Here is a 25062-nt window from a genome sequence, read left to right as displayed (position 1 = left end):
ATTTCCGCCTGTCCAGAGCCTGAAGAGTGGTGGAGAACACTTTTGGTATACTGGCCAGCCGGTTCCGCCTTTTTTTGACGCCTATCCACATGGCGGAATACAAAATAAATCACATTGTGCTGGCCTGCTGTGTTCTTCACAATTTCCTAAAAAGACATTCTGCAAATTATGCGGTCTCAGTTGTTCAAGAAGCAGACTTGCTGGAAAATGATAACCTCATGGGCCTTGAAGCTGCTCGTCCTGGCTTGCCCCCCCAAAGCGCCCGTGAGGTTAGAAACCAATACATGGAATACTTTGTGGGTAGGGGGGCCATTGATATGCCAGACAATGTCTGAGCGGCATTTTAGGAATACATTTTTCTTTGAAACTCCAATATTTGTTTTCATTTACTGCTTGGCTTGGTTTTAGGTGTCTCCTAGGTATATTTATGTTTTTTCTTGTTGTGCCTTTTTCTACAACAGTGCAAACCCAAGTTCTGACGAGATGAGGGGACAGTCTCTTCTTCAGATAAGCTTATTATGTTGTGGGTCTGCTACACACACACCTTGTTTTTGTTAACTAATGTATGTAGTGCATTACTGACCAAAATCTTGCTCATTTTCAGCACCATGGCAGGAAAATGGCATGATTGTGAAAATTAACACATCACTGTGGGTGTTATTTACTAAAGGCACATCCACTATGCACTACAAGTGCACTGCAAAAGTGCACCTGAAACTGCACTTGGAGTGCAAAGTGGAGTTACCTTTAGTAAATTACACCCATTGTCACCGAAATCAACAATTTTACTCCAAATACTGCTTTTGCCCATTGAAAAAGCAAGCCACACATTGTTGATAATTTAACTTTTTAATCAAAGCACATTCACATGTGCGTTTAGAAAAGGGTTTTTACAACAAACCAACAAATTGGGTGTATCAAAAACATTATTTCAGGGAAATTTTTTTTAACTTGGTGTTTTTGTGTAAACAGGCATGTATCAAAGCGTAACATGCAGAACACAGGAACTTACAAAGTTCAACTTTGAAAAGTGAAGACAATATCAGACATGAGTATGTACAAACTGGGCTGATATTGCCTTCATCACATGGGGTGTCACCCCTGCAAAATCCAAATTTTGAAGATGCACACAGTGTGTCAACATGTGCTATCTGCCATCATGGGGATCAATGTACATGTTTTGGGGCTGCAACCCCTTCATCTCAGCCACTTTCCACAAAACACGTACATTGATCCCCCATGATGGGAGATAGCGCATGTTGACACACTCTGTGCATCTTCCAAATTTGGATTTTTATAAAATACAAAAGTTGTGGTTTAAAAGCAAAAAAATACAACACTAGCTAGTTTGTGGTGTTTCACACTCTCCCCAAAACATCAATGATGTTCTTCATTTTATTTTTAACATCATTGATGTTTTGCTGTATATTTTCTAAATCCCGATTGCAGCCCATTATCTCCCCAATCAGGATCTGGGCACTTTCACTGGTAAAATTGGATTCTTCTTCCACATCACCTACAAAACAAAGCAAAAAAACACACCATGTATTATAAATATGCAGACATACATTGATGAGCTTACCGGAAGCTGTGTTCTCCGACACTCACCTGTTGTGGTGACAATTTGTCCAACTTCAACGATCTCTCCTTCCTCCTCCTCCTCCTGCTCCTCTGCTTCTGGTTTTGGAATTTTGCCTTCTTTGGGAGGGGTGGGGTCCCTGGTGTCCTCATACTTGCCGAGTCTTCTCTCCCCTATGAGAATGTAAAAAAGGAATAATTAGCACACAGAGGGCAGAAATAGGAATATGAAACATTGCTTGGAAGTGTTGTACAATTGTGTTTTTTGGCCGAGTTCAAAGGTGAGAACATTTTTGTGGACAGTTTGTTAAGCTGGAATACTTACCTGCAGAACGATGTTTCTTACGAACGAATGAAACCATGAACTTGAAAGTGGCCATTTTAAAATGCACAACATGAAATCAAAGCACATGGAGCATGTATGCAAGCAAGAATAATCATATGAACACACGACAACTACTTACTTTTTTCCAGAACACGCTTGATCCTTCTGTACTGATCGTGCTCCCTCAGTTTCAGGTCTGAACAGCGTTTTCTCAGTTGATCCATGGATCAGCGTACCCCAAAATTCTTCTGAAGACTCTTCACAACTTTAGTCATGGTCTTGGCCTTCGTGATATTTGGGTTTGGGTAAGGTCCATACTTCCCATCATAGTCGGTCCTGTTCAATATGTCCACCATCTCCAACATCTCTACAAATGACATATTTGAGGCCTTAAATCTTCTCTTCCTGGATCGGGACGTTTCTGTCTCCGGGCTTTCCTTGCCCTCCTCCTCGTTAGTGGAACTCTGATTGCGCACCTGCGTTCTCTCCGCCATGTGCTCTTCCCACTGCGCCGAAAGCGAAGGGGAGGGGAATAGTCTAGAAAGAACGTCAGGGGTGGGCGGAGTTTCACGCATGCGCACTGTATATAAAACGCAACGCGTGTGTGTCGTCCATACGATCTGCGAACAGAGGGAGAAGCTGACGCAACGATCGTGCAAACGAAGGTAAAATTTTGAACTTGGTACATCACTAGGCTATACTGCTTCTAGATTGAGGCCTGCATTAGTGGAGTTTAGCCTGACATTAGGGTTTGTCTTGTGTTGTGTCTTGCAGACATTATGGATGGGTTCAATGATCATAGCTTCCTCCCTCTGTTCATCGATAAATACAGGGAGATGCCCTGCCTTGGCAAGCGACGCACCCTCATTATAGTAACAGACAAAAGAGGCAGGCAGCAATGGAGAAACTGGTTGAGTTTGTGAAGCCGGTGGTCCCCAAGGCAGACGTCAACTATTTAAAAGTGAAAATCGGGGGCCTTATCTGAAGGAGAGGAAGAAGGTGCTGAAGTCCATGCAATCTGGTGCTTCAGCAGATGACGTTTATGTCCTCAGGCTGTGGTATTATAACAGGATGCAGTTTCTGTCAGACCAGGCTGAGGCCAGAGAATCACTCTCTACTCTTCCTTCCTATGCTACATTCCACACCCGCTGAGTCTTCCGACGCCCAACCTGGGCTTCCACTCAGGAAGAACTGGGGGAGCCCAGCTTGAGCCCGGTATAGTATTGTTGTACTATTTTGGGAGTAAAAATGAATGATGTTAGCTTGATTTTTGCTCACTAATTGCTGATTTTAGAAAGTGTTTCACATATCAATAGACAGTAGTGGCCAAAACCTTTGGGACAAGAAAGAAAAATGCTGGGCTCAGAATGATAGTCTTTTCTATTGATTAACAATTTGCAACAGTCTTGATGTGAAAATTGTGTGTGTTTGATGAACCAAAAAACTAAAACTATGTCCCTTTTTCATACACAGGAAGACATCAGCCAGGAGGAGGGTGTGGAATGCAGCAGCCAGGAGGTTGCTGTGGAAAGTGGCAGCCAGGAGGAGGCAGGGGTAAGCGACAGCCAGGCGGTGGGCGGGCAAAGGAGCCTGACAGAATGCCAGGTCCCTCCCCTCCTTCCACGCAAAAGGGCAAGAAAGGGGGGGAATGTGGAGGAGTCGGCTTTGAGGCTGATTGGGGAGGCATCAGCGGCCCTCCAAGCCAAACCCACCTATCAAGAGGCCTTTGCCGCCTTGGCTGCGTGCAAACTGGAGAAAATGGAGGAGGGGCAACAGCTCTTGTGTGAGAAGATAATTATACACACTCTCAACAAGGGTATGTTAGGCCAAATGACACAAACAACACACTTGTGTGATTTGGCCCATACCCCTCCTCCTCCTCCTCCTCCTCCTGCCACACCTCCAGCAACACAGCCACAGCCTGGAAGGAAGCGTGGAAGGAAAACCAGAGTGTGATTACCTGGGTTCAGTCTGGTCTGACAGAAGATGCAGCCTCTTGTAGTACCACAGCCTGGGAACATAGATGTCATCCCTCAGACATGTACTCCTCAGGCCACCAAGTTTTGCGTTTAAATAGTTGATGTGTGCCCTGGGGGCCAAAGGCTTCGCTAATCTCCCCAGTTTCTCTATCGCTGCCTTCCTCTTTATCTGTTACTGACACCTAAATAAAGTTTTTTTTTGCTTGAAGAAATACATGCGTATGTGTTTGACTTCAAAAAGGACAGTTTATTTGTGAGCAGGCAGGTACATTTCAAAAATACAAAGTGACATCAATAACAAGGGGCACCAACACTAAACAACCTCCTGTAGATTAAAAAAGAAAATATAAAAAAGATAATAATGTTGTTGTGGTAAGTTTACACACAAAACACACCCCAAAAAATGGAAAGATGAGCAAACTGTCAAAAAAGGAGATGTTTATGAAAAAAAACCCCCACAAAATTCACCCAAAAAAACAATAAACAAAAAATAAATATGTGTAGATTTGACGATTTAAAAAATTGTATTGCTGAAATGAGTAAAAAAGAGTCAGGAAATACATTCAGGAGAAGTGTGTGTGACTATGACCATCAAAAGAAGTTCCTTCTTGCAGCATTGTAAAGAACAAGAGAATGTGCTTCATGAAAGAATTTTTAACATTGCAGCGTGACGAATGTGCTATATCGATTACGAGCAGTAGTTTTACCTGAGCGAGCGCTTCCATGCTTGAAGAAGAGTCCCTTCAGATAAGAGATAAAAATAGAATACAGTGGTATCAATATGGAAATAAAACTGGGAAAATACTAGCCAGATCACTAAAAATACAGCAACCCATGACCTTTATAGCAAAAATTTTAAAACGAAATGGGGATATGACCTATGACCCAATAGAAATATTTTTTATACTTATTACTCTAAATTATATAATATAGACAGACAACAAGATAATAAAGAAAAGACAGAGAAGAGGGGAGAGATTTGAAAATATATAAAGGAAACTGCCATACCTATTCCTTAGAGAAATAATAAAAGGAAGAAAAAATTTCAACAGAGGAGATCCAACAAGCTATTTCGGAAATGGCCCTGGGGAAAAGCCCAGGTCCAGATGGGTATAATGCCAGATTTTACAAAGCATTTCAAAATGTAATTATACCTATTCTTAAAAAAACATATAATTCTATATCTAAAACACAAACTTTTGTACCACAAAGTAGAGAAGCCCATATTATACTAATTCCAAAACCAGAGAAAGATCATACACTATGTAAAAACTATAGGCCAATATCCTTGACTAATATAGATATAAGATTATATTCAAAGATTATTTCCAACAGATTAACACCTATCATACCAGGGCATATAAAATTAGAGCAGGCAGGATTTACAAAAGGACGATAAACTAGGAATAATATTATTAAAACTTGTACACTGATGGAGTAAGCACAAAAAACTGCCATCCCATCATGCCTCTTAGCTATAGATGCCTGAGAAAGCATTCAATAGGGTGGGATGGCAGTTCTTAGAGGAAGCACTAATTCAGATAGGAATTGGTCCAAAAATGCTAGGAAGGATTGTCGCATTGTATACCAATTCAAGAGCTAAAGTAAGAATAAATGGAATATTATCAGAGTATATAAAGATCTCAAACGGAACTCGACAGGGTTGTCCCCTATCCCCACTGTTCTATATAATAGTAATGGAACATCTTATTAAAGCAATAAGAGAGAATAAGGACATCCAAGGGATAAAAGTTAAAGTCAAAGAATACAAGACAGCCGTATATGCAGATGACTTACTATTGTATATAACTAACCCTATTATAACAATTCCAAATTTAATAAAATAATTTAAACGGTTTGGGGAGTTAAGTAACTTTGAAGTAAATTATGATATATCTGAGTTGATGAATATTAAATTAGAAGAAAAAACACAGACACTTACAAAAAGACTTTCCATTTAAATGGAAGCAGGATGCCATTAAATACCTGGCAATATATAGCTCAACTGTGACGGATTGGATATGTGAAATGAACGAAATACAATACATGGAAAAACAGATAAGAGAAGAAGGATATATAAATAATCAAATGCCAGTAATATGGCAAAAATGGGAAGAATTTAGGTCCTCAAGAAAGATGATAGAATACTTATAATCCGAAAAGAACAAGTGGTCTCATGGGATGATGCGGGTTGAACGGGAGGAGGTGATGGCAGAGACGAGTGGGATAAGAGAGAAAGGGGAAAGTTAATAAGGAAATGTAATAGCCTATAAGTGAGATCCCTATATGGTTATGTAAAGGAAGTATTTTATGTTTGTTTTTTCGAATGTTGATTGTTGGATAAATGTAAATATGTTGTTTCTTAACCACTTGCCGCCCGCCCTATAGGTAATTGACGGCTGCATAGTGGTTTCATAATCCTGATCGGACGTCATATGATGTGATCAGGGTTTTGAGCCGCTGCGCGCCCCCGCGGGCATGCATTGCGGTGATCGTTGTTTTGCTGGGTGTCAGTCTGACACCCTGCAACTACGATCTCGGTAAAGAGTCTCCGACGGAGACTCTTTACCACGTGATCAGCCATGTCCAATCACGGCTGATCACAGTGTAAATAGGAAAAGCCGGTGATCGGCTTTTTCCTCACTCGCGTCTGTCAGACGCGAGTAGAGGAGAGCCGATCGGCTGCTCCTCTGACAGGGGGGGTCTGTGCTGATCGATTATCAGCACAGCCCCCCCGAGTATGCCCACACTGGACCACCAGGGATGCCACCAGACCACCAGGGATGCCCAGGACAAGGTAATCCTCCCTAGCCTACAATGGATGCCAATCAGTGCCCATAATGGATGTCAATCAGTGCCCACAATGGGCATCACTGATTGGCATGCATTATTGTTTGGCACTGATTGGCATCCATTAGTACAGTACAACATAATACAATGCCGCCTATCAGTGCCCACCTGTGCCGCCTATCAGTGCCCACCTGTGCCACCTATCAGTGCCCATCCGTGCCACCTATCAGTGCCCATCCATGCCCATCTGTGCCGCCTATCCATGCCCATCTGTGCCGCCCATCCATGCCCATCTGTGCCGCCCATCCATGCCAATCTGTGCCAGCTATCAGTGCCAATTTGTGCCACCTATCAGTGCCCATCCGTGTCGCCCATCAGTGCCACCCATCAGTACCGCCTATCAGTGCCCATCAGTGCCACATATCAGTGTCCATCAATGCCACCTCATCAGTGCTACTATATTGGTGCCACATCATTGGTGCCCATCAGTGCCGCCTTATCAGTGCCCATCAGTGAAGGAGAAAACGTACTTATTTACAAAGTTTTGAAACTGAAACAAAAAAAAACATTTTTTTTCAAAATTTTCGGTATTTTTTTATTTGTTTAGCAAAAAATAAAAACCGTAGAGGTGATCAAATACCACCAAAAGAAAGCTCTATTTGTGGGAAAAAAATGATAAAAATTTAATTTGGGTACAGTGTAGCATGACCGCGCAATTGTCATTCAAAGTGCGACAGCGCTGAAAGCTCAAAATTGGTCTGGGCAGGAAGGTGTTTAAGTGCCTGGTATTGAAGTGGTTAAAAATGTAATAAAAAGAAATTTGAAACACAATAGACCTAAAGGGAAAACGTATGAAGTTCATTTTTAGGGTATACTTACACCTAACACCTACCCTAATCACTAAAATCAGCTCTTACAGTATCTCAAAAAAATGAGTAGAAGTTGAGTGCACATGCTCAACGTCATATCCAGAGGGTTTGTTTGGGAAATAGGCAAATGAGTGCTGCCAGCATTGCTGTAGAGGTTGAAGGATTCGGGGGGGTGGGGGGCAGCCTGTCAGTGCTCAGACCATATGCCACACTCTGCATCAAATTGGTCTGCATGGCTGTCCTCCCAGGAGGAAGCCTCTTCTAAAGATGATGCACAAGAAAGCCTGCAAACAGTTTGCTGAAGACAAGCAGACTAAGGACATGGATTACTGAAACCATGTCCTGTGGTCTGATGACACCATGATGAACTTATTTGGTTCAGATGGTGTCAAGTGTGTGTGGTGGCAACCAGGTGAGAAGTACAAAGACAAGTGCTGTCTTGCCTACAGTCAGACATGGTGGTGGGAGTGTCATGGTCTGGGGCTGCATGAGTACTGCTGGCACTGGGGTGCTACAGTTCATTGAGGGAACCATGAATGCCAACATGTACTGTGACATACTGGAGCAGAGCATGATCCCCTCCTTTCAGAGACTGGGCTGCAGGGCAGTATTCCAACATGATAACGACCCCAAACACAACTCCAAGATGACCACTGCCTTGGTAAAGAAGCTGAGGGTAAAGGTAATGGACTGGCCAAGCAAGTCTCTAGACCTAAACCCTACTGAGTATCTGTGGAGCATACCTCAAATGGAAGGTGGAGGAGCACAAGGTCTCTAATATCCACCAGCTCTGTGATATCGTCATGGAAGAGTGGAAAAGGACTCCAGTGGCAACCTGTGAAGCTCTGGTGAACTCCATGCCCAAGAAGGTTAAGGCAGTGCTGGAAAATACTGGTGGCCACACATAAAATATTGACACCTGGGGCCCAATTTGGACATTTTCACTTAGGGTTGTACTCACTTTTGTTGCCAGCGGTTTAGACATTAATGGCTGTGTGTTGTGTTATTTTGAGGGGACAGCAAATGTACACTGTTATACAAGCTGTACACTCACTACTTTACAATGTAGCAAAGTGTAATTTCTTCAGTGTTGTCACATGAAAAGATATAATAAAATATTTACAAACATGTGAGGGGTGTACTCACTTTTGTGAGATACTGTATATTTTAATATAACTTCAATAGTTTTATTAAATCTGGATCTTTCAATATAATATTACCTGGTAATCCTTACATGAAGATCCTTGTTTAGGCATTTCCTGTTACGGTAAAACAGCTGTTTCCCAATTGTGTTCCTGTGTTGTCACTGTCACATGTACCCCTGGTGGAGTCTACAGTTTGGCCGTGCCAACACCCATTGCACTGGCATGGTCTACTGCTGTCATTAGAAAGGTAACTCAGAGCAATGATGTGCATCAGATGCTGGAGCTAGTGCATGTAGACAGGAAGTGATTCAAAGAGGCTGCAGGAGAGCAGCAGCTCTGAAATACAAAAAAAGATGAAAACAAGGTGAAAACAGTATCTTATGAAAATAGATATGTGAATTGTTTATAATAAACATTGGTTTAGCAAACTAAGACCTATTTTAATAAAAGTATGTGTTATAAGGCTTAGCGATTATCTGCATAGCTAACATACAAGCCCCCCACCTACAGAACCCCAAAACCACTCAGGGTTGAGTCAGGGTCGTGGGGAAGAGACCCATGTCCACATCAGCATGGGGACAGGGTGCTTTACCGGGGGGGGGGCTCCCCTGGCAAGCTACCCTCCAGGTTGCAGGCATATGGCCTGGTATGGTTCAGGAAGGGGGCTTGTTTTCATACTACCCTTTGGTGGCCTGCCAGGCTGTATGCTTAAATAAGGCTCTAATATGGATTTTGGGCACCCCAGGTGTTTTTCTTCTGTTTTGCATGGAGTTTCCCTTTAAAATTCACACCACATCCAAAGGGCCAGGTATGGAATTTTCTCATGTGAGGTCCCCCTTGCCAGATAAGGGTTTGGTATGTATTTTTAAGGGGAACCCCATGCCATTTTTTTCATGTGGCGGTATCCCTTTAACATCTATATCAGACCCTCATCTAGGATAAGGGTCCAGTATAGGTAAAGAGAATATAAGTAAACAAAAAGGGGCCAAGCTGTCAATTGCCGGAAATATAAAAGGAATTATTGTTTTATTTGTAAATGTCAGTTTTGCTGTAGTATGTGTATACATCATACAGAGGCACCACTTCACAATTAGATTAAGGACATTCCCCCAGGCCAAGTTATTTAAAAGAATTTAGCATTTTTAATGTTGCCCTTAAAGCATTATTAAAATCACAGCTCCCAGACAGACAACATGTTTAAAACATTTTTTCTGCTTTGGTTTACATTTATATATAAAAATCACCTGTGCCCAAATAATCCACTTAGTGATAATCTAAAGATGCAGCTGCTATCTCTTACCCATTGGGTTAAACGCAAATCAATATCGTTTTTAGACAGTACTTGCTATTTACTGACAATATACAGTATATAAAAAAATTGTGATAGTGCCACTTTAAATATCATATATTTAATATATATATTTAATATGTCATTCATAATAAACCCAATATATAAAATGTGTTAAAGTGGAGTTTCAGCCTGTAAAAAAGATAAAAGTTAGCAGTTACAAATACTGTAGTTGCTAACTTTTAATATAAGTAAACTTACATGTCCAGGGATGCCGCAATGTCGGTACTCCAAGCTGATTTGTCCATCGGCTTCAGGTGCAGGTGCTGGCATTGCAAGTGAGGGAAACTGGCAGTAGGGCCTTCAGGCTTCACAGATGGTTTCATATCGCACATACACGAGTTGCGCTGCACTTTCTGAATGGTTCCATCATCTTCTCGAACAAACACAGGTCCTAGAAGCAGTGGGGGGAAGGGGGAGAGGGCTGATATTATGTAGATCGCTGTGCGGCGATCTTAACAGGCAGTGGGAGCAGGTACCTGTCAAAACCAGGTACCTGCTCCCCCCCCCCACAAAGTGCCAGATGTGGCAGTGGAGGGGGGAAGGGTGCAAACTAGTTAAGTTACTATGCTCAGTTCAACTAAACATGCAATTTATGCATAATCCCAAAAAAGAAAAGTTCATAAAATGGGAAGAAAAAGTGAGTGACGGTGAAGACAACTCTTCCCTCTCTGTGATATTTCACCTTGTGCACTTGTGAAACAAGCCACACTCATCAGAATCTGATAACCCCCTTGTTGTAAAACAAGAGAAGTCAAATACGCTTTGGTCACCCCGAGACTAGGAATGAGCTTCGAGTTCGAGTCAAACCCATTTTCGACTCGAACATTGCCTGTTCGCTTGTTCGGCGAACAGTGAACAATTTGGGGTGTTCGCAGCAAATTCGAAAAGCCGCGGAACACCCTGTACAAGTCTATGGGAGAAATCTAAAGTGCTAATTTTAAAGGCTAATATGCAAGTTACTGTCCTAAAAAGTGTTTGGGGACCTGGGTCCTGCCCCAGGGGACATGTATCAATGCAACATTTTTTTTTTAAAACTGCAGTTTTTTCAGGAGCAGTTATTTTAATAATGCTTAAAGTGAAACAATAAAAGTGTAATATTCCTTTAAATTTTGCAGGTTTCCGTTACATCGGAGGGGGGCGGGGTCACCCACATGTCATTGGGGAAGCCAGGCTTCCCTACTTGTGTCAGAGGGGGGCGGGGTCAGGTGACGGGTGGCCCCACCCTCCTCATATAAGAAATGTCAGGCTGCCGGGATCCCGCCAGTGGAGACAGAGGAAGGATGGATGGACTGCGCTGCGCTGGACGGAGAGATCACCCGTCGTTGGATCAGATCAGCTATCGCTGGACCCCGGAGAGATGATCATCCGTCGCTGCATAGCAAGAGTGGATTACCAACGCTGGAATCTTTTTTTATTTTTTTTTATTTTTAATAAAGTACTTTTTTTAAAGTGTGCTTGTCTTTTTTAACATTCTTTTACACTTTCTTTGTGAAATGGTAGGGGTACTTTTGTACCCCCTTACCATTTCAAACAGGGGGGTGGGATCTGGGGGTCCTCTTGTTAAAGGGGTCTTCCAGATTCTGATAAGCCCCCTACCCGCAGACCCCAACAACCACCAGCCAGGGTTGTGGGGATCAGGCGCTTGTCCTCATCAACACGGGGACAAGGTGCTTTGAGGGGTCTGTGACCCCAAAGCATCCTCCCAATGTTGTGGGCATGTGGCCTGGTACGGTTCAGGAGGGGGGGCGCTCTCTCTTCCCCCCTCTTTTCCTGCAGCCTGACAGGTTGCGTGCTCGGATAAAGGGTCTGGTATGGATTTTTAGGGGGAACCCCACGTCATTTTTTTTTCAAATTGACAAGGGGTTCCCCTTAATATCTATACCAGACCTGAAGGGCCTGGTAATTGAATTTGGGGGAACCCCATGCTTTTTTTTATATCAATGACTTTCAATCACTTCTCTGTATTACGGGGAGCCGACAATTCATTATAGCTGCAAGTAATTTTAAATTACTTTTCTTCCTGCAGAAATGACACTTTGTGCAGGGACAGTTCTAAGCACAGGAAACATGCGCCCTTTTACAGGTATACTATACACACCCCCCAAGTATGAAATTTAAAGGAATATTACACTTTTATTGTTTCACTTTAAGCGTTATTAAAATCACTGCTCCCGAAAAAACTTCAGTTTTTAAAACTTTTTTTTGCATTGATCCATGTCCCCTGGGGCAGGACCCAGGTCCCCAAACACTTTTTAGGACAGTAACTTGCATATTAGCCTTTAAAATCAGCACTTTAGATTTTGAATGTTCGAGTCCCATAGACTTTAATAGGGTTCTAAAGTTCACATAAAGTTTTGGTCTGTTCGCAGGTTCTGTGAACCGAACCAGGGGGGTGTTCGGCTCATCCTTACTCAAGACCTATGTAAATCTCCTAATCACCCCCTTCTATGGATATCCTTTCCATCAGGATGCTTGAGTGCGTGTCCCGTGGTCTCTGTTAAGCAAGTGTATTCAAAAGAGGAAAAAGGAGAAGAGTCCCATCATAGCATGAAATCCGCTTGATGTTTTAATTTAAAAAAAAACTTCAAAACAAGCCAATTACATTTAAAGGCAATGGCCCGGTAATCCAAAACAATTAGCTCTCTGCGTGCATTTCACCTGGACTGGAAATGGCATACAGAACATTCCGCTTGATGCATTTCTTCATCAATATGTGATATCTTCAGAATCAGTCCTGCTTTCCAAAAATTTTATTAATTCTTCTCCCTCTGATTTCAATGGGGTTTTGGGGTTCGCCACCCAAACTTTGGTTGTGTTCTGTGAACCTGTCTCAAAATGACCTCAGATATGTTTGGCTCGTGCCTATCTGTGTTAAAAAATAACTAAAGCCAAAAACTTTTTTTTTGTTTCGGGGGAGAGGAATTAGAAGCAGTCGCACACTTTTATTGGGTGCCTGGGCAGCTCCCTCAGTTTTGTTAAGCCTTACCACCATAGTCTTCTGAAAGGGACCTCGGAGGAGGAAGATTTCTGCTATATGAGCACAGAAGCACAAGAAACATATCACATGGAAGGTAAATAATAAGAAATAATATTCTGTGTGCTTATTTTCTTAAATTTTTTCTCAATTTTTGTTTTAATAGTACTACCAACAACAGTGCTAAAATATTATTATTATTTAACAGTTTACACAGCACTTTACAATGTATAGGGGGGACAACATAATTACAGTACAGTTCAATACAAAAGGTACAGGGGGGCCCTGCTCGTAGAGCTTACATTCTAAAGGGAGGGGGTGGTGGTACAAAAGGTAATAACTGCAGAGATTGATTTGATGTGGGGGTGGCTGGGGGACAGTTGCTAGGTGGGCGCGGGATAGGCTTCCTTGAATAAATGAGCTTTCAGGGATCTCCTAAACGAGGACGGGGTAGGGGCTGATCGGACAGACTGGGGCAGGGAGTTCCAGAGGATGGGAGAGGCTCTGGAGAAGTCTTGAAGGCGAGCATGGGAGGAGTTAACAAGGGAGCTATTTGTTTGTAAGGTAGGAAAATGATGACGCATGGATTCCAACTGGAGTCTTAGGACTCTCTGGCCAATCGGGTCTCAGGACACACTTCCTGTTCAGCTGGCAGGAGAAGCAATGGCCAGGCTCTTCCTTCCCCTGCCTCCTAAGTTAAGGTCAGTCCCCCGCAGGGGGTGGCAGTGGATTGCTGCTGTGTTCACATACATCTAAAGCCAGAGGTGCTTGAGGTGACTGCCCCCTTCCCGTCCCCAGTCCATATCCCATGGGGTTATGTGGAGTAAGTTTGCCCCCCCCCGAAATATTTAGCCCCAGCTGCCAGTGATAATTTCAATGAAAGGGCAAAGATATTACACTATGCAGAAAGTCCATTATTTTGGCTGGGGCTCATCAGAGAGGGAACGATAACTTGGCTTTTGCTTTTACAATACACAAGATCCCACACATACCTAGACACACCTGCATCAATGCTACTTGCTCTGGTTTCCTCACAACCTCTTTAAAGAGGAGCAAATACTGTAGCTGCTGACTTTTAATATAAGGACTCTTACCTGTCCAGGAATCCTGTGACGTCCTCACTGGAGCCGATTTTTCAATTGGCTTTGGGGGGGCAGGTGCTGGCATCTCTAGTAAGGGAAACAGTAAGGCTGGATTCACACCTATGCAGTTTTAGTGCTTTTTGCAATTTGCAGATTTGCACTGCAGTCCACTTAACATGGTTTGCTATGGAACAAGTTCTGTAGAGCAAATCTGCAAAATGCAAAAAGCACTAAAAATGCATAGGTGTGAATCCAGCATAAGAGCCTGTTTCCTGCTGCCTATGCATGAGTCCTGCTGAGCCTTTCAAATGATCCTGCAGTCTTCTGGGACTTGTGATGTGTCCCAGAAGACTATGAGGGATGGAGGATGGCTGAATTTCCAGCTCAGTTTGTCGCACGACAGCTCTGAGCCATAAGTGGGAGGGTGTACCTGTCAAAACCATCCTCGTTGATGGATAGTAGGCAGATGTAATTGTCATCAGCACCAAAGGTTGTCATAACCATCCTGATCCACTGGACTTAAATTGCATTCAGTAGAAACAACACATGGCCCATTGATACCCAGAATAATCTTGCTCCCATATCAGCCATATAGAAATGTCAAATCACTATATCATAACTGCACTATTTGGAAATGTTGCACAGCCCCACAGCTGTCCTGTCCCAAAATGTTAACTACATTGCTGTTTTGCTGACCAATGGCTACCATGCTGTGTACAGTGTATGTATAGTATGTCTGTATGGCAATGTAGTTTTCTATTAGCAATTTTTCTTGGGTTGAGGAAACCATAATCTACATCTGTGAAGGACTACAGTATACACCCTGGTCATCATAACTTCTGCGCGTCAAAGTGATTCTTTAGGTTAAGCATTTTACTTAACTTGAAAACATTTAGCTTGTTAGGTCTTAGTTACCTATCCCTTAATGTAACAGCAATCATCTAACATCTATATTTCAGATAATATGAGATTAATTATCTGTTCTTGTTTAGGCTGCAGTGTTATGAGTCTCTATAGCAATCCTTTATAAACAAGCACAACAAAAAGACATTCATCTTTTGGAACTAAATTTTAGAGTTGACACTAATGAGGCTGTTGATCTGCATTGTTAGATCAGTTCATGGGAACCTGCAAATTACTTGCAGGAATAATAACCTTTAAAGGGGCATTATGCTGATATTTTTTGTGTATATAAATTGCAAGGGTGACTACATTCTGTATGATACTCTTTTCGCGAGATATAGTTATTAGGTGGACTCTCAGATTGTAATGGCTCCCTTTTCTTATTTTTCTTTCTGTTGAATATACTGTCCTGGTCTTTTGCATAAATACTGGCCCACCCCTAACAATGCCACAAAAGTCTCATGCTGCTAGTTTACACCTAAAAGTATTGCTGTTACAGGGTATAATGTAGAGATGGAGGATGAAGATCATCACAGGTTTGACAAGATATTAACTGGCATAAATTATTGCACATCTTGAAAGGGATTCTATTGTTCAGGCCAAATGGTTATTCTGGGTACACAATGTCATTGTATTTTGACAGTGGGGACTTCCGTCAGTGCCGGGACAAGGTCAACTGGTGCACCCCCTGCGATGGGAAACTGCACTCCCCCCTCCCATTGCAGTGAGAATGGGATTGTGGGGCCAACAGTGGCAAGCGGCAAATTTTTTTAAATGTTTGTGATATGCAGTGAAATAGCACTAAAGGATGAAGGGCAAAGGAAAAAAAATTCCCCCAATTGGAGGTGTCACTGAAATGAAAAAATGTCCCCGAGTTGGTGATGTAACTGCAATGAAAAAATTTAATCCAGTGGTGTTGGTGTCATTGGAAGAAACACCACTAGTGGGTGCTGTCAAACCCTGTGTGCATTCAGGGCTGTGCACCCACACATTGAGTACAGCAGCTGTGTACGTGCAACCAGGGCCGGACTGGCCTACCGGGATACCGGGAGATTTCCCGGTAGGCCGCCTGCCCTGGGGCCATTTTGCGGCTGCATTGCTCCTCTCTCCTTCTCCTGTGTATGACAGAGCTGGCTGGCTATGTTCGGCGGCCGTGCTATAACATGGCCCCGCCCCCCTAGCCTTGCTTGTGGCGGAATATTGATTCTATCTACTATCACACAAGCAGGTCTAGGGGGGCGGGCCGTGTTATAGCACGGCCGCCAAACACAGCCAGCCAGCTCTGTGATACACAGTAAGAGATGCTGCCCTGTGCCCGGAGGAGGAGAAGCAGGACATATAGAGGAGATGAGCTTTCTATATTCCTCCATGCAGCCACTGCTTCTCCTCCTATCCAATCCAACTTCTTTCACTGCCCCCTCCAGTTATCCTTGTGCTCCCTGCCCCCCCTGCTCTCCTCCCTCACCACACTCTCCAGCCCCCCACAGTGCTCTCCAGCCCCCCCACAGTTCTCTCCAGTCCCCCCCCCCACAATGCTCTCCAGCCCCCCCCCCCCCCCCACAGTGCTCTCCAGCCCTCCCCACAGTGCTGTCCACCCCCCCACAGTGCTCTCCAGCCCCCCCCCACAGTGCTGTCCACCCCACCCACAGTGCTGTCCACCCCCCCCCACAGTGCTGTCCACCCCCCCCCACAGTGCTGTCCACCCCCCCACTGTGCTGTTCACCCCCCACGGTGCTCTCCAGACCCCCACAGTGCTCTCCAGCCCCCCACAGTGCTCTCCAGACCCCTACAGTGTGCTCTCCAGACCCCCATGGTGCTCTCCAGACCCCCACGGTGCTGTCCACCCCCCCACAGTGCTGTCCACCCCAAATAGTGCTGTCCACCCTCCCATAGTGCTGTCCACCCCCACAGTGCTGTCCAGCCCCCCACAGTGCTGTCCAGCCCCCCACAGTACTCTCCAGCCCCCCACAGTGCTCTCCAGCCCCCACAGTGCTGTCCACCCCCTCACAGTGCTCTCCACCCCCCCACAGTGCTCTCCAGCCCCCCCACAGTGTTCTCCACCCCCCCACTTTGCTCTCCAGCCCCCCACAGTGCTCTCCAACCCCCACACTTCTCTCCAGCCTCCCACAGTGCTCTCTACCCCCCCTCAGTGCTCTCCGGCCCCCCTCAGTGCTCTCCGGCCCCCCACAGTGCTCTCCACTCTCCCACAGTGCTCTCCACCCCCCACAGTGGTCTCCAGCCCCCACAGTGCTCTCCACCCCACCCCGCAGTGCTCTCCACCCCCCCACAGTGGTCTACAGCTCCCACAGTGCTCTCCAGCCCTCCGTGCTCCCCACCCCTGTTCTTTCTGCCCCTGGCACTCTCTGCCCCGTGCTCTCCAACCCTGTTCTTTTTGGCTTCCCCTCCAGTGCTCTCTCAAGCTCCCCCCCAGCACTCTCCGCTCCCCACCCCTGTACTCTCCACTTCCCCCTGCATTTTGCCCCCACACATGTGCTCTCCAACTCTGCCAGTCCTCTCCGCCCCCCATAGCGCTCTCCAGTCCTCTATGCTTTCCACCCCTGTTCTTTCTGGCCCCCACTGGTGCTCTCAAGCTCCCCCCATTTCTCTCCACTCCTCCCTGCTCTTTGTACCCCCCAGTGCTTTCCAGCCCTGTTTTTCTTCCCCCCAGTAGTCTCAAGCTCCCCCCAGTGCTCTTCGCCACCCCACACTCTTAGCCCCCCTAGTGCTCTCAGCCTCCCGTGCTCTCCACCCCTGTTCTTTTTGGCTCCCCCTCCAGTGCTCTCTCAAGCTCCCCCCCAGCACTCTCCGCTCCCCACCCCTGTACTCTCCACTCCCCCCTGCATTTTGCCCCCACCCATGTGCTCTCCAACTCTGCCAGTCCTCTCCGCCCCCCATAGCGCTCTCTAGTCCCCTGTGCTTTCCACCCCTGTTCTTTCTGGCCCCTACTGGTGCTCTCAAGCTCCCCCCATTTCTCTCCACTCCTCCCTGCTCTTTGTACCCCCCCAGTGCTCTCCAGCCCTGTTTTTCTTCCCCCCAGTAGTCTTAAGCTCCCCGCAGTGCTCCTCGCCACCCCACACTCTTAGCCCCCCCAGTGCTCTCAGCCTCCCATGCTCTCCACCCCTGTTCTTTTTGGCCCCACCATTGCTCTAAAGTTCCCCCCAGCACTCTCCGCTCCCCACCCCTGTACTCTCTACTCCCCCTGCATTTTGCCCCCACCCATGTGCTCTCCAACCCCGCCAGTGCTCTCCGTCCTCCATAGTGCTCGCCAGTCCCTCGTGCTTTCCATGCCTGCTCTTTCTGCCCCCCACGGGTGCTCTCAAGCTCCCCCAATTGCTCTCCACTCCAGCCTGCTCTTTGTACCCCCCAGTGCTCTCCAGCCCTGTTTTTCGGCCCCCAGTACTCTCAAGCTACCCCCCAGTGCTCTTTGCTACCCCACACTCTTAGACTCCCCAGTACTCTGAGCCTTCCGTGCTCTCCACCCCTGTTCTTTGTGGCCCCCACCATTGCTCTCAAGTTCCCCCCCCAGCACTCCCCACCCCTGTGATCTTCACTCACCCCTGCTCTTTGCCCCCACCCATGTGCTCTCCAACTCCACCAGTACTCTCTGCTCCCCCTTCTCTCCAGCTCCCACCCAGTGCTCTCCACTTCCCCAGGGCTAGAGGACAGGCTGACTGGGGCCGAAAAATAAGGACGGCTGATGGTGCAGGTGACCAAGGAACACTCCATCTCACAGCAAACAGATCCTCTGGAAGGAGCACCGTCCTCCTCCATCCAAAATGAGAACAGGCTCTGCCTGCTGCTGGCCGTCATGGATATCCTGCTGACATGCAAGGTACTGTACCGAGCATCAACAGCACACCTTCCCACAGACAGGGACTGCAGACTGGGACATGCGGCACAGGAGAGGCTGACATGATGGGCACAGCGAGACTACATTCACGGCACAGTGAGGCTGCATTGATGGACACAGTGAGGCTGCAATGATGGGAACAGTGAGGCTGCAATTATGGGCACAGTGAGGCGGCAATAGTGGGCACAGTGAGGCTGCAATGGTGGGCACAGTGAGGCTGCAATGGTGGGCACAGTGAGGCTGCATTTGGACACAGTGATGCTGCATTTGATGGGCACAGTGAGGCTGCAATGATGGGCACAGTGAGGCCGCATTCATGGGCACAGTGAGACTGAATTTGATGAGCACAGTGAGGTTACATTGATGGGCACAGTGAGGCTGCATTTGGGCACAGTGAGGCTGCATTTGATGGGCACAGTGAGGCTGCATTTGATGGGCACAGTGAGGCTACAATGGTGGGCACAGTGAGGCTGCATTTGATGGGCACAGTGAGGCTGCAATGATGTGCACAGTGATGCCGCGATGGTGGGAACAGTGAGGCCGCATTCATGGGCACAGTGAGACTGCATTTGATGAGCACAGTGAGGCTGCATTGATTGGCACAGTGAGGCTGCATTTGATGAGCACAGTGAGGCTGCATTGATGGGCACAGTGAGGCCGCGTACACACGGGCGGATTGTCTGCCCAACTAAGTTCGTCAGACAATCCGACAGACAGTCCGTTCAAAATTTGAATGAACGGACTTGACCATACACGATGAGCAGACAGTCCGCTGAAAGCGTGCATGATGATGTGTACAGCACGTACGACGGGACTAGAAAAACAACGTCCTATACACTGCAATGCAACCTTCGGCCGTGTAAATCCTTTCTGAGCATGCGCCATACTTAGTCCGTCCAACTTGCCTACACACGAGCGGACTGTCCGCTGAAACCAAGTTTGGACGGACAAAACCAAGTTTGAACGGACAAAATTACGGAAATTCCGTAAGACTTTGTTCGTCAGACAGTCCGCTGAAAAAGTCCGCTGAAGTCCACACACGAGCGGATTGTCCGCTGAAACACGTTTCAGCGGACTAAGTTGGACAGACAATCCGCCCGTGTGTACGCGGCCTGAGGCTGCATTTTATGGGCACTGGTGAGGCTGCGTTGAGCTCTTGTATCATGTCTGCAGTCTCTGACCATCTCCGGTATTATGTCTGCAGTCTCTGACCATCTCCTGTATCATGTCTGTAGTCTCTGAGGGAGTCTGGAGAGGAGTCAGGATGGGGGTCATGGGAGAAGTCAGACTTGTGTAGACTGTGAAGAGGAGACTATAGGATAAAACCATAGCCAACCAAGCTGGAGCTGACTGACTGAGCCCTGCATGGTGCACCTGAGAGGTTGTCAGTGACAGCACCACCAGGCCAGTCTGAAGGGGGGTCACTGATGTAAGGGGGGAGTGAATGCGATAATGGCACTGATATAAAGGGTTTCCCCCTTATATCAGTAACCCACCCCCCCCTTACCTTAGTGTATTCTTTCTGCAGAAGGTGTTCTCCCCCCATGTTCTGAGTTCCTGGGGTCCCCCTTGATGATTGACCACTTTTAACTGGAATTTGTTGTTTTCAAATGTGCTTTACAATGTGTGGTTTTCCCTTTTATGAACATAAAATAATGACATTATGTTGTTGCGCTGGTATAATAATGCTGTGGGGCTGGTATGAAATGTTTTCCAGGGCTGGATTTTATTCCCAGTCCGGCCCTGCGTGCAACCACTGTGTCCCAACTGACTTTAATGGGACTGCCCACATAGAGATGCACAGAAAACCTGTGCATCCCTGTATGCATAGCTCCCAACTGTCTCTGTTTTCGAGGGACTGTCCCTAAATTGGAACAAAGTCCCTCTGTTCCATATAGATCCTCATTTGTCTCTCATTTTGGTCTGATCTATATAGTTGTATACAAAATGCACTATTTTTCTATCAAAAAGTATTTTACAGTGCTAAACCTTTCATCCAATATTTAAATTGCTGCATGTGTAAATTCCAAAAGCCAATATAATGGGAATTAGTAGTGGTAAAAAAAGCACTTGTGGGTTTAAACAATCAATTTCTTTTGTACAATTCTCCTTTAAGGGGGTCATGGCAGGGTGTCCTATGCCTTAAACTTTTGCTAATAGGTCTCCTCACCTGTGTGTTAGGGGAAAGGGCCCCAGAGAATTGTTCAGCCCTTTTTTGTTACTTAGAGGCTATTAGTGAAGCGCACAGGGTCTATGGCGGCCTGGCGTGGCTCTGCCAAGATGAACAATTTCGGCAGTGCAAAGCCATTCACCCGTCCATTCGGTGGGACCACAAAGATATCAGCCTCCGGATGAAGTTGATGACTTCTTCCAGGACTGCGGGTCAGTTTTTTCCTGGGTGTGTCGGTGGTGATTCCTTCTCGGGATCACCGCCCCCTAGAAGGAAGGGGTTTTGCTGGCAGTTCTATGAAGCGACCTGCAAATCGGGAGTTCGTATCATGCCAAACATGAGTGCTCAGGATGCGGAGGCACCCATCCCCTTTTACATTGCTTCAAACAGGGAATAGGGCAAGCCGGGGATGCCAGTGGAAAAAGGGATGATGCCAGTGAATGTGGAAAAGATGCTCCCTTTTCTAAATAGGTATCCTAACAGAGAAGTGTCTGGGCTTCTGAAAGCGGGTTTTAGGGAAGAGTTTCACATCCCGAGTAAGGTACTGGAGGTCCCTCCCGTCTCCAGAAACGTACGCTTGGCCCTTCTGCATCAGGAGGTGGTGTCCGCTAAGCTGTTTAATGTGGCTTTGGGTTGCATGGAAGGCCCATTTCCTGTCCCGCCGATGATGGGGCTAGTGGTTTCTCCATTGGGGGTGGTTCCAAAGAAGGAACCGGGGCAGTTCAGGATGATCCACCATCTTTTCGAACCCCAAGGGCGGCTCGGTGAATGATGGTATTGACCCGCAGGTTTGTGCGGTGACCTATACATCATTTGATGCCACCATAATGTGGGTTCATAAGTATGGTCAAGGCTCGGTCATGGCCAAATCTGATATTGAATCTGCGTTTCGGCTGCTACCAGTGCATCCCCAAAGTTTTCACTTGTTAGGGTGTTGTTGGCAGGGGTCTTATTTTGTAGACCACTGCCTACCCATGGGTTGTTCAATTTCGAGTGCCCTTTTCGAGGCATTTAGTTCCTTTTTTGGAATGGGCAGTTAGGTAGGTAGCAGGGGTGAACTCGGTCATTCATTATTTGGATGATTTCCTGTGCATTGTTGCAGTATATTGGTAGGGACGCTACAACACCTGGCCGAGGTGTTGGGAATTCCATTGGCGGCTGACAAAACTGAAGGAACTGGTATTTCTTGGCATTACCATTGATTCGGTGGCCATGGAATGCAGACTGCCTACCGACAAATTGGTTGCACTCCGACAGGAAGTGCGCAAAGTCGGTGGCAGGCGGAAGATTAGATTGAAGGAATTACAATCGTTGTTAGACAAGATGAATTTTGCATGTAGAATTATCTCAATGGGTCGGATCTTCTGCAGGCAATTGTCGGCAGCCATGGCGGGCGTTAAGGTCCCTAGTCACTACATGTGACTGTCTACGATGCTACAGGTGGAGCTGAAGATTTGGGACTTATGGCTATTGGGACCGGTAAGTAATGCTAATGTCCTTTTAATGGATGCGGCTGGTTCAGTAGGTTATGGTGCGTATTTTCAGGGGCAGTGGAGTGCAGAAAAGCGGCCAGCTGCCTTGAAAGAGGCTGGGTTTCTTAAGAACTTGGTTCTGTTGGAGCTTTTCCCTATAGTGCTGTCTGTGGAAATTTGGGGGGAGGCATTTAGGAACAAGAAAGTGCAATTCAATTGCAATAACCTGGGGGTGGTGATGGCGATCAACAACATATCGACCTCTTCGCCTCCAGTTATCAGGCTGTGGCTTTATTTAGTTTTATATTGCTTATGGCTGAATGTTTTCCTATATACTGTGCATATTCTAGGGTCTACCAACAAATTAGCAGACGCTCTCTCTCGTTTCCAGTGGGACATTTTCCACGCTCTAGCACCAGAGGTGGAACAGGTAGGGGTGCCTTGTCCTTGTCGGTTGTGGAATGTTCCATTGGACTTGCCAGGATGCACTCAGCGCTGGAATGTGGGCAGCTTATAACAAGGTGTGGCAAGAATAATTTGCATTACTGGAAGAGGTAGGTGGGGTAGCTGAAGGGGAGGAAATGTCATCCCTGGTGTTCGTTTTTGTTTGCAGAAACCTTGCAAAAGGTGTATCGGGGCCGAGATGAGCAGGAAATTGGCAACGTACAGTGCTCTGCTGCGTCAGTCAAGATCTGGATCAGGTGATCCAAGACAGATCAGGCAGGCAGAGGAGCACAAGTAGAGCTGCTCAGGGACCACAGCTTGCACCTTTGTCCGGTGTCAGCTATGGTGCAATTTTTGTTAGTCCGACCGTGGTTGGAGGGCGCTTTTTCAAACATATGGATGGTTCCTTTCTGTCAAAGTTCCAGTTTACGACAGTGTTCAGAAAATGCTTAGCTTCAGGGGGTTTGGTTCCTGAGGAATTTGCGGCTCACTCTTTTCGCATAGGGGCGGTCACCAAGGCGGCTAGGTGGGGTCTTCCAAAGTACATGATCAAATGTATCGGCAGATAGGAGTTCTTGAGGTATTGTATTTATGACAGGCCCAATTTGTTGTAAATAGTCATGGTTACTTAAGTACATATTTATGGGATATCTGGTTTCTCTGATTGTCTGTGTTGTTTACTGTGAAGATATGTTGTCAAGTGCTGTGGTGTAGGATTGTTTTTATGTCTTTTCAGATGCCCCTGGATGTCTCATATGGATATTGGGACATTCCTATGTGTTCTGGTGGGGGGGGTAAAGAGGGCTGATGTCAGACCGGAAGGTAGACAGCTGGGGGTTTCCAGAGTGGAGCGAACGGTCAGATGGATCGGGGTTCCTGGGATGATGTGGCACCGAGTTATCCCTGAGCTACACCGTTTTGCACGTTTAGACAGGCACCCGGACATTTTGGTCCTCCACGTGGGGGATAATGATTTGGGACTCCGTCCCATGAGGCAAGTCATCAAAGATGTCCAGTGGGACTACCTTAGATTGTGGTCCTCTTTGCCGGACACGATTGTGGTTTGGTCAGATATTGTGGCCCGCATGTCTTGGAGAGAGGCACGGTCTATTGAGAAGCATAATAAGGATCGCATTAAGATGAACAAAGAGGTGGGGAGGTTTGTTGCCCTTAATGGTGGGGTGTCGGTACGACATTTGGAACTGGAGGTTGACTCGTTGAGGTACTTGAGAGGGGATGGAGTACATCTCAATCACGTGGGGATCGATTTATGAGCTTTAGGCTTACAGGATGGTATCCAGTGGACTTTGATGATGTGGAGGTGGGCACGAGTGTAAGATGTCACACTTCTGCCACTGTGGCGATTGGGGTCCTTGACGAAGGCACAAAAATTGAGGTATTGTTGATAAATACGATGGTACCTGTCTCAGGTATGGAGTCCTCCTGGTTTGACTAGTTCAGTCTAGACTACTGGGTAGTAAGGTAGTAGGGGTCTGTGGTCAGTTAGTAAGTCCCTTAGGCAGGGTTGTGGCTGGGGACAGAATCTAACTTAGAGGTACCACAGATTCCAAAAGTTTTGGATTGGTGTTGTCAAGGATCTGGAATCGTCTTTGATATAAGGTTTATGGTTAAATATGTTTTGAGTTAATAAAAGGCCAAGCGGCCATTTAAAACCAACACAGTGTCTGTGTCATTACTGGGAAAAGGGGGTAAGGTTGGTAGGTACATAATTGAAAATGTAACATTATGTGATTGACCCTATACATCAAGCACCAACAGCGCTTTACTGCGGGGCTGAGCAGTGATGTTGGGGCAGTGTTGGTGTGTTATGGTCCAGAACTGAGAGATCATAGCATAATAAAAGCGGAGGAGGCAGGAGGATACAAGAGGTGTCCATACAGCGGGATTTAATAGACAGGCCTTAAAGCAGATCATTTCTGGTAAGCAGACATATATGTGGGTCTACACTGCGGTGCAAACGGTGAAGGTGTAGGACAGGCTCCGCTCTCATCTATAGCATCTCATCACGGGAAGACTACACCTATCCTGCATGTACCTTCCACGCAGATTTATTGGAAGCACTCTGTGCCATATATGCTGGACTTGATTTTTTCTCATTTTCCATGTTTG

This window comes from Lithobates pipiens, unplaced genomic scaffold (assembly GCF_037356315.1).
Source record: "Lithobates pipiens isolate NorthernLeopardFrog02 unplaced genomic scaffold, aLitPip1_a1.2 Scaffold_10, whole genome shotgun sequence".
In the NCBI taxonomy this organism is placed as follows: Eukaryota; Metazoa; Chordata; class Amphibia; order Anura; family Ranidae; genus Lithobates; species Lithobates pipiens.
Note: the sequence above shows the minus strand (reverse complement) of the source record.